Below are 8,340 nucleotides of genomic sequence, written 5' to 3' on the forward strand. Positions count from 1 at the left end.
GGTAAAAAACAACTTACAACTCACGACTTAGAAAAACCAACTCTGGAGCGCACAACTAGGAAAGGACAAAAGGAAAAAAAAACCCAAACAAAGGGACCCCGAGATCTCGACTAGCGTAGAAAAAGAGAGGAAAATTAGACTTCGTGTTGTAAGTTCTGTCTGATGTTTTGTGTCGCGCACTAGTATTGCTCCACTTCTTCCTTGATTAGGTATGCCACATCTTCGTAGGATTTGCTCTCTTGGTTGAAAGTTCTTTGATTTCTTTCTTTCCATACGTTCCACCAGAGTATACGACTAGGCCGTCGAACTGTGATCTATTTTGTCTTGCTATGTGCCTCCGACTTTGTTTCCACCAATTATATACAGATGATGTCTCGTTTGCTGTCGGTAGGTGGTGTAGCCCGAACCATGCGGCCAGACGGTTCCATACTGCGGTGGTATATGTGCAGTCCTTGCATAGGTGTGTTGACGTTTCCGGAGCCGCATTGCATAGCTTGCAAATCGGATCGTTCGGCCAGTTTCCCTTTGCTAGATTATCTGCTGTTAGGATTCTTCTGTGTAGTAGTATCCAAGCAAAGATCCTGCACTTAGGTTCTGTTTTGGCCTTCCATATTAGGATGACGTTGATTTTCTTCGTCTATCCTTGGAACTGGATGAGGTATGCGCTTTTTGTTGAGTATTCACCATTTTCTGTCCAACACCATTTGATGCCATCTTCCCTTTCTTGAGATATTTGTTGCATGTGGATTTCCTCCCAAAGGCTTGTGTATTCTCTGATCTCGTCTCCTGTCATTAGTGGGTGATTTGGTCTAGCCAGTAGTTATCTTGGAGTGCTCTGTGTCTCCTGTCATTAGTGGGTGATTTGGTCTAGCCAGTAGTTATCTTGGAGTGCTTTGTGTACTGTGCAGTTTTTACGTCTCGACTTTTTGAAGAGCAGCGGTGCCATGTTTTTTGGTGATGTCCCATTTACCTAGGAGAAGTGCCAGAAGAGAGCCTTCTTGCCATTCCCTATCGTGACGATTGTTGATGCATTGAAAAGGTCCCTGTCACTTTTTCTGCATGGGATCTCCATCCCTGTCCATGGTCTCTCTTCATTCTTCCACTAGAACCAACACCATCGTAATCGCAGGGCCCTTGCTAGTCGCTCGATGTCAAGGATGCCTAACCCCCCTAATTTTTTCGGCATGCATGTAGTTGGCCAGTTAATTTTTTCTGGAACCAACACCATCATAATCGCAGTGTCCGCTGCTGACTTTTTCTGGTTCTTCTCCCTTCCATAGGAAGCTCCTTCTTATACGGTCTATTTGTTTGATCAGCCACTTTTGAACCAGGAAGACAGTGAGGTGATAGATTGGTTGCGAAGTTAATATGCTTTTGACTAGCGTCTCTCTCCCTGCAAGGGATAGCATTTTCCCCTTCCATCCTGGTAGGCGTCCTCCAATTTTATCTAAGAGTGGTTGAAAGTCTACTCTTCTAAGGGTACGTGTATGTAAAGGGAGGCCCAAGTACTTTCCTAGGGATGAGGATACCTTTCCGGGGAAATCTGCTAGCGCTTCGGCTACAATTTCTGATGTGCATCGAATTGGAAAAATTTCCGTCTTGGTCATGTTAACCCTTAGACCCGAGAAATCCCCAAATAGTTGCAACAACTGTTTAATTCTTTGAAGTTCCGTTCTATTGGGATTTGCAAAATTGCAGCATCATCGGCGTACAAAGAGCAGCGCATTTTTGCTGCCCTTGGCAGGATTGGTTGGATAATGTTCTGTGCAGCTGCTAGTTCCATGATTTGGTGCAGTGGGTCAATTGTGATGATAAAAAGCATTGGGGACAGGGGGTCACCTTGTCTCACCCCTTTGGCATGCTTGAATTTTTTCCTAGGCTTCCATTGAGTAGGACTCGTGAGGATGCAGTGGCTAAAAGCGTTGATATGCAATCTCTCCATTTCTGACCAAAGCGTAATGCTTGAAAAGTCTCTAATAGGAACGCCCAGCTCAGAGAGTCAAAGGCTTTTGAGATGTCCTATTTAATGAAAAATGTGCTCTTGTTAGCTTTGTGCAGCGCCTTGATTACACTCTGAACATACACAAAGTTGTCGTGGATACATCTTTTTTTGATGAAGGTGCTCTGGCAGCTAGAGATGAGGTCATTTAATTTTGGCGCCAACCGGTCAGCTAGGATTTTTGAAATTATTTTTGCAAGGTTGTTTATGAGACTGATGGGCCTGAAGTCAGCAATCCTCACCGCGTTGTCTATTTTGGGGATTAGGATGATGTTGGCCATGTTTATCACTTCTAGATGGCGCATTCGTAAAGAGTGGAATGCCTGTAGTGCGTCAGTGAGGTCTGCTCTTATTATGTGCCAGCATTTCTTGTAGAATAATCCTATGAATCCATCGGGTCCCGACGCTTTCTCGGCCGGCATGTTCATGACTACTTGTTTGACCTCATCCTGCTCAAACGGACTTTCCAGGTCCAATAGATCTTGGGCCTAGTATCCCAGGTGGCTCCAATTTAGACCTTGTACTCGGTTTTGTGGCGTGCCCAATAGCTCCACAAAGTGCTTGTATATTATTTCCTCCTTCTGTTGGTGGTCGCTAGTTTGTCCTTGCGCTGCAGTCAGTGTAGGGATGTGGAACTTTCATTTTCTACTATTTGCATGTAGCATGAAAAGCTTTGTGCAAGCATCCCCTTGACGTATCCATGTCAACCGGGAGTGTTGTCGCGCTCGCGCGTGTTGGACCGCTGCTAAGCCCACTGATTTAGCCTTCAGATATTTTCGGAATTCCAGTTCCTCGGTCGTGAGTGTTCTTTGTTCTTGTGCTGCGTCTAGGAAAGCTAGCGTTTCATTTGCAATGGCTAGTCGTAGTGCCACATTTCCTAGGTTTTATCTTCTCCATAATTTCAGTGCTTTCGCCGTTCTGATAAGTTTCACATGGAGGTGCAATATGGCATCTTGCGTACTAACTGGTTGGTTCCAAGTTTCCTCTACAGTTGTCATAAACCCCGGCATGGTTACCCAATAAGATTCAAAATGGAAGCCCGCATAGTTTTATTTTTCGGTTTCACTAGTTAAGATGAGCGGACAGTGATCTGAGACTTTGGTGGCTAGCGCTTGCAGGTCTACATTGGGGAAAAGGAGGTGCCATTCCGGTGTGCCAAAGAATTTGTCAATCCTTGTAAACGTTGGGTTTTGTTGCTCATTGCTCCATGTGTAACGCCTTCCCCGTAGGTCAATCTCCATCATCTGAGTCTCATCTAGAGCTTGCCTAAAGCTGTTCATAAGGTGCCTATTTAGTTTGCTGTTGCTTTTATCCTCTGTCCTCTAAATTAAATTGAAATCCCCTATCACTAGCCATTCTGGGTGTGACTGGTCCTTCAGACTCTTCAACGCATTTAGGAAGGCCAGGTCATCCTGTTCTCTCTGTGGGCCATAGATTCCTGTTAAGGTCCAAGCTTTATTGTTGTCTTTCATAACAAGACAATGTGTGCACTGTTGTGTAGGCATTTTGGATAGCAAGATGTTGTTTAGCTGTAGTGATCAAAATGCCTCCCCTCGTTCCTGCCGCAGGCAGGGCCGTGAAGTTAGCCGTAAATTTGGGCCCCAATGTTTCAGAGATAAGACGAGAATTCCAATGGTTGATTTTAGTTTCCTAAAGGTAGACAATTTTCGCTCCCGATGAGAGAACTACGCTTCTGACCGTTGCTCTACTCGCCTTTGTGTTAAGGCCTCGAACATTCCAACATAAGATGTTGCAGTTTTTTGCGACATTTGGCATGAAAATGCAACTTGACATTGTTGGAGACTCTTGCTGCACGGTGCGTACAAAAGAACTAGAGAGTTTGGTGGGGTGGGCCGGCCAATTACAAAAACTGCCCTTGGTAGTTGGGCTTGAACTTGCAGCCCATCCAAATACTGTCGCTACTACCCTGTGTGCCCACGTTGGGCTATTAGGCCACGCCCATCTGAATACTCGGGTCCAGCTTGCTGGGCCATTACAACTTTCAGTCCATGACAGAAAAGGTAAAAACACTCCTAACATTTGCTAACTGATACGACTACTAACCCCTCAAAGACTCACACCTGCAGCGGCTTGGTGCAAGACTTAGGCCTCCTGCGCCTGTGTTGTGGCAGCTAGGCTGGGAGCCACCTTGTTTCTCTTTGTGCGCTTGGGCTGGTTTCCATGCTCCCCCAATGTCCTGATGGCCTCCATCTTCTTGTCATTCAGTGGTTGTGGAAGGTGTTTTGCAAGCTTGTTAGCATCAGAAATAGTTTTGTTCCGTTCACTAGGCGACAACTCTCCCAATTTACTGATAAGAACTTGTTGGGCTATTTGGATGGTGTCTCTCCCAGGATTTAGCTTTGCTTTAGTTGCTATGCATGTGCTCCTTCTTTGGTTTGTGGTTGGTGAGTGATGCACATCAACCGGTGGATTTGGGTTTTTGTTGGGTGGGGTGTGCAGTAGGGGAGCAGCTGGTTCGCATGAGATAAATTCCATGAAAGTGGTGAAGTCATCCAGTTCAGGACCTGTGTCTTGGTTATTTATGTTGGGTTGCAGGGTGGGGTTTCTGGGTGTTGCCGGGGGATCCTCTGGTTGTAGCGCAGCAGCTGATGGAGGGGGATCCTCTGGTTGTAGCGCAGCAGCTGATGGAGGTCTGGTGTTTGTGTTTGATTGTGCGACTGCATGAGTGGTGCCCTCTGTTTGTGAAGCAGCTTCTGTAAGGGTGTGCGTCGTTGCTGGAGTGTGTGCTTGTGTGTTGCTCACGCTCTCAGGGAACAGAGTGTAAAAATAGGTTCAGGGACAACCTGGTTGGTGCAGCTGGTGTGCCCTTCCTCCTCTGCTAGCTCCCCTTCTGGTCCTTCCCTCTCTGCCGGCGTTGGTGTTGTTGACCAGCCTGGTGCTGCTGCCAACATTTCCAGGATTAGGCGCTCCTTTGAAGGTTGGCCAACATAAGAGTGGATGGTGCAACTTTCATCAAGCATTGGGTCCACCCATTCATCACTTTGCAACGAGGTAGAGTTGGGAAAGAAAAAGTTACTGGTTTCCTAGGGAGTGGCTGATTCGCCCATGGTTTGGACAAGCGAGGTGGCGAATGTGACTTTCTCGCCGCTGCACTTCTTCCTCCAAGTAGGCCGCTTTCTTTGCTTTGGTGCGTTAGTGTGTTCAGGAGGGGGAACAGAGGCTAGTTTCTGCCAGAAGGGCCCCTGTTGCCGCTCCTGCGCCTATTGGTGCTGTAGCAATCCTCAGTCGCTCCTCTGCACCTTGTCATCTTTCCCCAGGAAGATTGGCTCCGCTGGCGCCGCTGCCCGCGATGGAAGTTGTTGTTGTGGTCGTCGTGGTTGTCCTTGCGGGGACGATACTTGCGGCCGTAGCAGTCGTCGTGGTCCTGCCCGCGTCGTCTCTCACCCAGGGAGTCCGGTGCGCCATAGTTCCAAAAGGAACTCGTGTCGTGGCTTCCTGTTCCCTTCTCCGCCAAGGCCTCCGTTGAAGGAGAGGTCTTCTACGACATCGAGGTGGACGTGGAGCTTGTAGTTGTAGCCGCCTTTGTAACCTCTCGGTGGGATGTGCTGGTTGTCGCCCAAGTCTTGCTCCTTGTCAGGGTTAGAAACCGTCAGCAGTACCTTATTGGGGATTTTGCTTGGGTTGGCGCACCACGCCCACAGATCGTAGGTGCGTGTGCAGTCCTAGCGGCATGAGTGGCTTTCGATGTAGTGGATGGCACAGTTGGGGACAATCTTGGCGAGGGTCTCCTCCAACCAAGCGTGCACCGGCAGTCCCTCGATGTGGAGCCGTACGCGGAACTCCAGCATGCTCTCTGTTGCTCTGCGTCTCTCAGTCCATGGCTCGAAGTTGAAGATACGGCCCCTGTGCGGGACCTCTCGATGCTGGACAGTGCAGTGGTAGGCGCGGCTGTCGGCGAAGAAGATGATGTACTGCTCGGGGAAGTGCTTGACGACCTTGACATCGTGGCGGCTGATTTGAAGCTTCTTGTCCAAGGCGTCGATGACGTGGTGGTATGCGGTGTCGTGGCTGTTGCCGTTGAGCCAACAAACTGCTGTCTTGCCAATCAGGGTCTCCCTCTTGCCCTTGATGGCTCCGGTTGCTGATATCGCACAGGCTGCTAGCTCTAGTTGCACTCGTGAGTCGACTGGGTAGGTTGCCATGGTCGTCGGTGGCCTGCAAGTAAGAGCGGCTTGTACTTCTGGTGGACAGTGGTGGAGGTGAGACGGTGTGGAAAGGTGGGGATGGTGAGGCTGGGGGGTGGTCGGCTGCTCTGGTAGGGGGATGTGTGGGCGATATGGGGTGGGGAGGTGGGGATGGAGGAGGGGAGGTTGCAGTGTTCTGCCATGACTCTAGGTTGGTTTTATGGTTGCTCCTCCTCCTCTGATACTCCCTTGTTGTGTGCCCTTTCACTGAGCATCTCCAACACCTAGTGCTATTTCTGCAGTCTACCACTCTGTGACATGTAGCAAAGCAATTGAGGCATTTTCCTCTGACCAATTCCCTGTATCTCTTCTTCCTCTGTTCTGCTTCATCCGGTTGGTGGAATGGATGTTCCTGTCTTGAAAATCTATCCAGCTTGTGCCACCAGTATGGTGGTTTGACGACCTGAAACCCGTGGTCGTCGATGAGGTTGGATGTCCTTGCATTGTCCCTTGGTGAGCCGGGTGGTGGGAACCTATCATTCTTGCCCATCCATGTTGTACCTTGACGTGGGGGAAGGCCATGGCCATTGATTACTGGCTATGGCGAGCAGCCTCCCATGGTGAAGCTTCCTCTCCCTTCTGTCTTGGCCGTGGCCTGTGTCAACTGTTGCTGCAGCTGTAGTGATTGCTGTCCTGCTTCATGTTCCATTGCCTCAGTTACTATGATGTCCTTCTCCTTCTCTGCTGGTGGAATCTCCTCTTCTCTATCAGCAGATTTGGCCTGATGAATGCAGTGCTGAGTTCCAAGTCGACCAGCAGTGGTGAAGCGTCTCCCTGGCAGGCAATCCTCTAAAGGATGTCCTCTGTCAGCGGGTCATCACCGGTGACGCCACGACCCTCGAGCCCCACATTGCCCTGCATCGCCATTGAAGAGTCTTGTACCTGAAGATCTTGCGCCAAATGAGAAAAATGATGGCCATCTCCGCCTAGGCTTGGACTGTGGTGAGTACTCCTTCTCGGTGCGGTAGTCCCACCGATGACGTTGACCTTGACGTAGTGGGCTTTAGTGTAGCCGGCTCCCTTGCTTGGTCGGGTGCTTCTTCCGGCTTGATCTCTGGCGTCTTGAGGTGGTTTGCCGCAGGGGAACTCCGTGGGTGTAGATCAGCGGTGGCCGACGCTGGATTCGGTGTAGTTTAGGTGGGGAGGGGTGCTGTGTTGTGGGGATCTGGGTGGCCGGTAGGGGGTGCTGGAGTCGCCATGGGTGCCGCCCGATGGGGATGGGAGAGGGGTGACTATAAATGTTTTTTCACAACAAATCTACGTATTTTTATATTTTCAAACTATTTTTAAATTTATCAATGTGAAATTTTTAAAGTTTGACTGGCGAATAAAACAAAAACATATTGTGTTATAACCTGACGAGGGAGCACAACATTTGTATATTTAGTGTGAAAGGCACGTATTCACATTAATGAGACAAGCGAACATGCGTTGTGCACGCGCGGTGCATCAGCGTAGTGTGCTATTAGGAGCGCTGACGACGGGCCTTTACTATGTACTCTTAAAATTTGAAAAAAAAAACATGAGATCATCAAATATATGGGGTGCTTATTTGAACTTGACATCAATGACAAGCATGGGTAGGCTCAAACTCAAGCCAAAAGTTACTGTTACAGCGAGACATGACCGTGAACATATGCGTTGACCTCAATTGCGAACACGCACAAGCACGAACACAAATAAGCAGCAGTGGAGATGGTTGGGGTTGCATGGAGAGGGACGTGGGAGCGGCGCTCGAGGCTTTATAGGCAAGCGGTGAGGCAGGAGGTGGAGCATGGAGGGAAAAAAATGTGTGGGGACGGTCCCCATAGTCCTCCGCGTAAGGACCCGTTTCGGATCTTTGCCGCGTGGACACCTGGGCAAATCGGCGCTCCTGCTTCGATGCTCGCTCGAAACTCTGCTCAACTCGGCTCTGTACAGGGCGAAACTCGGCTCGCGAATGGGTACCACATGATAGCGGAGAGAGGGCATGACCTCACCATGGCGCAAGCGTCGCCACGGCCATGGGCGACTCTTCCTCGTGGTTCTGTACAGGGAGAAGACGACGATCTCCTTCTCCAATCCGCTGCTCAGGTGTGCGAGGAGAGGGGTGCAGCGGTAAAACGGAACAACGGCAATGAGGGCACTCAGTTTTGG

The sequence above is a fragment of the Setaria viridis genome, chromosome 3 (assembly GCF_005286985.2).
Source record: "Setaria viridis chromosome 3, Setaria_viridis_v4.0, whole genome shotgun sequence".
Classification (NCBI taxonomy): Eukaryota; Viridiplantae; Streptophyta; class Magnoliopsida; order Poales; family Poaceae; genus Setaria; species Setaria viridis.